Genomic DNA, 6000 nt, shown 5'->3' on the forward strand with positions numbered 1-6000 from the left:
ATATTTGACAAAGGAGGCAAAGCATGCAATGGAGTCAATAAGTCTCTTCAATAAATGGTGTTGGGAAAATTGGACAGATACATGCAAAACACTAAGACTAGAACACCAACTTACACCATACACAAGAATAAATGTAAGTCATGAATTCATAAAAATCTTAGAAGAAACATAGGCAGCAAAGCCTCAGACATCTCACAAAGCAATATGTTTATGGATACATTTCCTATGACAAAGGAAACTAAGGAGGAAATAAACAAATGGGATTACATCACAATAAAAAGCTTCTCACAGCAAAAGAAACCATCAACAAAACAACAAGAGAGCCCACTGTATGGGAGAATATGTTTGGCAATGATAGATCTGATAAAGGTTTAATATCCAAAATATATAAGGAACTCACACAACTTAACCAAAGGAAGACAAACTAGTTAATAAAAAAAACAGGCAAAGGGCCTAAATAGACACTTCTCCAAAGTGGACATACAGATGGTTAAGAGACATATAAGAAATACTCAAAGTCACTATCATCAGAGAGATGCAAATTAAAACTACAATGAGCTATCACCTCACACGTGTCAGAATGGCCATCATCAATAAATCGACAAACAATTGCTGTCAAGGATGTGGAGAAAAGGGGACCGTCATACAGGGCTGGTGGGAATGCAGACTGGTGCAGCCACTATCAAAACAGTATGGAGTTTCCTCAGAAAATTAAAAATGGAACTGCGATTTGACCCAGTGATCCCACAGCTAGGAATATATCCTAAGAAACCCAGAACACCAATCAGAGAGAATGTATGCACCCCTATGTTCATAGCAGCACAGTTAGCCACCTGGAAACAGCCCAAGTAGCCATCAGTAGATGAGTGGATAAAAAGCTTGAGTACATCTACACCATGGAACACTATGCAGCAGTAAAAGAGAAGGATTTCTTACCCTTTGAGACAGCATGGAGGGACCTGGAGAGTGTCATGATAAGTGAAATAAGCCAGTCAGAGAAAGACAAATATCACATGATCTCACTCCTATGTGGAATCTAATGAACAAAATAAACTGTGAATAAAATAGATCCAGAGACATAGAAGCATGGAACAGACTGTCAAATCTCAGAGAGAAGGTGGGGTGGGGGGTAGGGAGAGATTAACTGGGGAACTTATATGCATACATGCATAGCCCATGGACACAGACAATAGTGTGGTGAAGGCCTGGCAGGGGTTGGTGCGGGGTGGAGGGGGTCAATGGGGAAAAAAGGGGAACATCTATCATACTTTCAACAATAAAGATGCATTAACAAACAAACAAACAAAAAAACAAAAAACCTCATTTGGACAGGCCACAGAGCTCTCAAGGAAAGATACACATCGGTAGACCCAGAGCAACTTATACAGTTCATCGTGGGACTGTGTATATCTTGTACAACTCATCAAATGCACAGGGCCAGAAATTATGATATTATAATTTCATAAATTCCTGACCAAATAAGTAAGGCCTGTAATACAGGTTTGTGGATCCATGTCCTTAAGCAAAGAATAAGCACTGGCTTGAGCAATGGATCCTGGAAGTCTGAGTCTTTGCTTATCATCCATAACCACTTGGCAAATAGTCTTCCCGCTCCCCGATTGGTTGGCCCAAACTGCTCTATTTAAGTTGTGTCCACCCTTATATCTCATCTCAGCTTTCTCACCCCTGTCCTGACCTCACAGACATGCAGCGTGTACTCTACTGAGAATTGATGATGGACTTGAACTTCAGAGCGTTGACGTAATAGGTGGCAGAGAGAGAGCACTGGTACCCAGCCCTCAGACTTCCTGCTCCAGCTTCCAACGCTGACCTTTTAGGGATTCAAACTCGGAAATTCTTCTGAGGTCAGTTGATCTTGAAGGGCCCCCAACCTGAGTTGTTGCCACAGCCTTTAAGCCTCTGGTCATGACTGGTCTCCACCCACCCCTCTCGTTGGGTGTCTCACCATCTGACTACGAGATTCTTAAAGGTGTAAATTCAGTCACAGCACACCTGGATAGAGATTTAACCTATACCTCCTCCATCCAAGAATGTATAGATGTGCAAGAAAACACATAAAAAACGAAGTGGACTGGATCTGATGAGTCCCAAAGCTGGGGCAAAAAGTGGGCTCGCCTGGCCACGGGGACTGAAGACATTTTGGGGACTGTCTTGAGGGTATAGTCTGTTAGATCTCTGGAAGCCCATGTCACCTCATTCAACCCTCACAATGGAGGACAGAGCAGGAACTGTCTTCTCCATTTCAGAGTTGAGGGAAGGTTAAGGGCTTGCCCAAGGTCGTACAGTCGGAGGGAACTGTAAATCGAGCTGAAAATAGAGGTGGAAACAGCTCAGTGCCCTGACTCTAGGCCAGTGCTCTTTCCACTCTGCTGCTCTTTCCACTCTGCTGCCCGAGAAACCACGACCAAGGCCCAGGAAATGCCGCGCAGCAGGTGGCAGTGACTATTCCAGGTCCCAGCCGGGTGGATGCGTGGATGCCACTGCCGCCCCGGATACGGAATCTTTTTTTTTTAGGCTCATGCCATTCCAACTGGCATCCAAGAGGCATAGCTGAAGATTAAATGTTCAGAACGGGATTAGCCCCTGCGATTTCTTGACACCTGCCCACAGAATTCTGTCCCGCCTCCATCCCCAGGACCAAGGCCCACTTGCCAAGTTTCTAAAATGTTCTTCCCGAGATGCCCTCTTCCTCACCACTCGCCAGGAGCGAATGCCCTCCTACACGTTGGGAAGGAAAAAATTCCTTTCCGTCCACAGCTCAAGTGGCCAAGAAAAAATTGCTTTGCCCTTCCCTTCCCCTGCCCTGGGTGACCAAACCGTACAGCCTGCCCGGGGCTTTGCCAGCTGAGCGTCCCGTGTCCTCCCTTTAATCCAGAACAAGAGGAGGTTGGTGACAGGCCCTGGCCCGACGCTGTTTCAGCTCGAACCCTGCTCCTCCATCCCTCTGTTTCGGACTCAGTTTTGCCAGGCTGACCGGCTGCCACAGGCGGCATCTGATTAGAAGGACTTGTATGCATGCATATAAGCATAACCAATGGACATAAGACACTGGGGGGTAGGGGAGGCCAGGGGATTGTCAAGGGCGGGGGGAAAAAAAGGAGACATATGTAATACTCTTTGTAATACTTTAAGCAACAAAAAAATAAATAAAATAAAAAATAAATAAAAAAAATAAAGTTAAAAAAAAAAAGAAGGTAGCAGCCCCATGAGGTAGCCTGAGGAGAGGGGAGGGGGCTTGGTGGCTCAGGAGCGGTGGTTTCCAAAGGGGTCCCCTCTTCCTCCTTGGGGGGTGAATCCGACCCCGCTGTCTAGTCTAACCAGGCAGATGGGTGGGTGAGCCGGGCTGGGCTCCCTGTGGGACTGGGGGCTGGGGACAGGAGAGCAGGGCAGAGGCCTTGGGAGCTGAGGGGGGACTGGGAGGTGGCACTCACTCTCCCAGCAGGAAATCTGCACTGTCCCCTTGCCCAGGGCAATTCCTCCCGCCTCTGGGGGTAACCAAGAACATTCAGCACAAACCGGTTCGTCCTGGGAAAAAGGTCTGTGACTTTGGCCTATTTCCTGGGGCCCTGGGCTGAGGGGTACAGGTGCTGGGAAAGCCACTCTCCCAGGAGGAGTTCTGTTTCCTGAGGGAGGGGAGCTCTTCCTCCACCGCCCCCCCCCCTTAGATGGGCGCCTCTTAGCCGCGCCCCAGGCACTGCTGCTGGTGGTTGTTTCAGGCGTGACTATCTGACAGCTCCGGGGGTGGGGGGTGAGAGGTGGGGTTGGGGGGGCGGTCTGGTAGCATTTCGGGGTTTGCTGTCTCCCCAGGAGCTCCGATAGCTAAGAGGATGACCAAACCGCATGCCGCAGCTTATGTAAGCGCCGCAGCTGTGCAGGCGGCATGGGGGGGGCGGGGCGGGGAGAGCGGTGGCAGCACCGCAGTGCGGTCCCTGCGTGGAGCCCTGTGGGGGGCAGAGCGGCGGTGCGCGGGGACTGAACAAGGGCTTTGCGGTGCGGTGTGCAGGGCGCAGAGCCCCGATTTGGGGGTGTCAGGGGGTGGGGAAGCGGCCCCGTTGGGACTGTTTGTGGCGATGGGTGGGCGTGTGCAGCCTGGAGGGAGGGAGGAGACCCTGGGAGAGGCAAAGGCCAGGGGGCCGCCTGGCCGCGGAGGAGCTAAAGCCTCAGCCCCGCCCGCCGGGGAGGCAGCGTCCTCCGTGGCCTCTCCGCCAGCGTCTCCCTTCCTGTGCTCTGCTCCCTCCCCGGGCTCCCTGAGCAGCGCCCCCAGGCGGCAGTCAGCTGGCTGCCCCCTCACATTTGTCTGTGCCTGTTCTGCACGGGGAGGGGCTGGGCCCTCGGGCATCCTGCAGCCTCTGGGTCCAGCGGGATGAAGGTGAGAAAGGGGACAAGGGCCCAGATGCGCAAAACGCGGGAACCTGGCGCGGAACCCGCGGAGGGAGGGAGCGCAGAGGGCCGGTCCCGCTGCTTTTCTGCCGCAGAGGCCCGGGTGGGGTTGTTGGCCTCCGCAGGTGTGATACCCGCTTCTGTCCAACGCTGGCCCAAAGCCACTAGCTCCTCCCTGCTCGCTCTGGTGGAGAAAACTGGCCTCGGCACCAGGCAGCCTGGGCACAGACGCTGGCACTGCCCTTTGCGTGCTTTGTGCTACTAGGCGAATGACGTCACTCGCCGTCAGTTTTCTCATCTGTGAAATGGGCTTAAATAACAAATAGTTAGGAACTCTGAAGTTAGACGGAACACAGAACCACCATGATTATCGGTGTGATCTCAGGTGAGTGCTGAACCTTCTGGTGCCTACGTTTCCTCATCTGGAAAATGGGCATATTAACAGCACTTACCTCCCGGCTCGCTGTGAGGCCTAAATGTGCTAAGGTGAGCGCAGAGCATAAAGCAGGGGCCAGCATAGAGTAAGTGTCATCACCACAACAATGTCATCACGTGTGCTGAGAGCTATAAACTGTACAGCCTAGCGAAAGCACCCGGAAAGTAAGTGTGGATACACGTGACTATCCCCTTCCTTTACCTAAAATGAGTTAGGAAACATCAGACAGCCCTTCCGTATTAACACCCTGTAAGTCTACTGTGCTAGTTAATTATTCTTCTTTAGCTACTTTCCTTTTAAGAAGATGGAAACCAAAGTTGATACAGAGAATGAATATTAATATGATATAATAGCTCTCAACATTAAACAAAATAGTTATGCTAAAGTGCAATTTTTGAAAAGGTAAAACTCATGACTCACATACAAACGCAGCGTGAATAAATTTCAAACATTTTATTTAACCCATGAATTAATTAGGGAATGAGTAAGATGCCAAAATCTGTTTAAAGGGTAATTTGAAGAACACACACATAGACAAAATCAGGAAAGCTGACATAAATTCATAATAAATGCCAGAGGCCTGGTGCACGAAATTCGTGCATGGGTAGGGTCCCTAGGCCTGGCTGGTGATTAGGGCGATCAGGTTCCCTGCCTCCCCGCCTCCCCACCTCCCCCGCTTCTCCACCTCCTCCTTCCCTGGCTCCCTCAGTGCCCCACCGCTGCCTCTGATCGCCCGCCATGTTCTGCACCGCTCCCTGATGGTCAGTCAGTGCATGTTACAGCAGGTGATCAAACTCTCGTTCTCCTGGTCGAACTCTCTAAGGGACACTTTGCTTATTAGCTTTTTATATATAAAGAAGATAAAAACAGCCTGGCAAGCATAGCTCGGTGGTTAAGTGTAGACCTATGGACCAGGTCAAGGCACATGCCTGGGTTGTGGGCTTGATCCCCAGCAGGGGGCGTGCAGGAGGCAGCCAATCAATGATTCTCTCTCATCATTGATGTTTCTATCTCTCTCTCCCTCTCCCTTCCTCTCTGAAGTAAATAAAAATATTTTTTAAAAATAAATAAATCTGAACCTGATTGGTAGTCTATGGTGCCATAGAGTATAATATTTGGTTAACTTTCCCATAGGCTTGAAACCCATCAGCTGTGCTGCCCAG

The sequence above is a fragment of the Myotis daubentonii genome, chromosome 18 (assembly GCF_963259705.1).
Source record: "Myotis daubentonii chromosome 18, mMyoDau2.1, whole genome shotgun sequence".
NCBI classification, from domain to species: Eukaryota; Metazoa; Chordata; class Mammalia; order Chiroptera; family Vespertilionidae; genus Myotis; species Myotis daubentonii.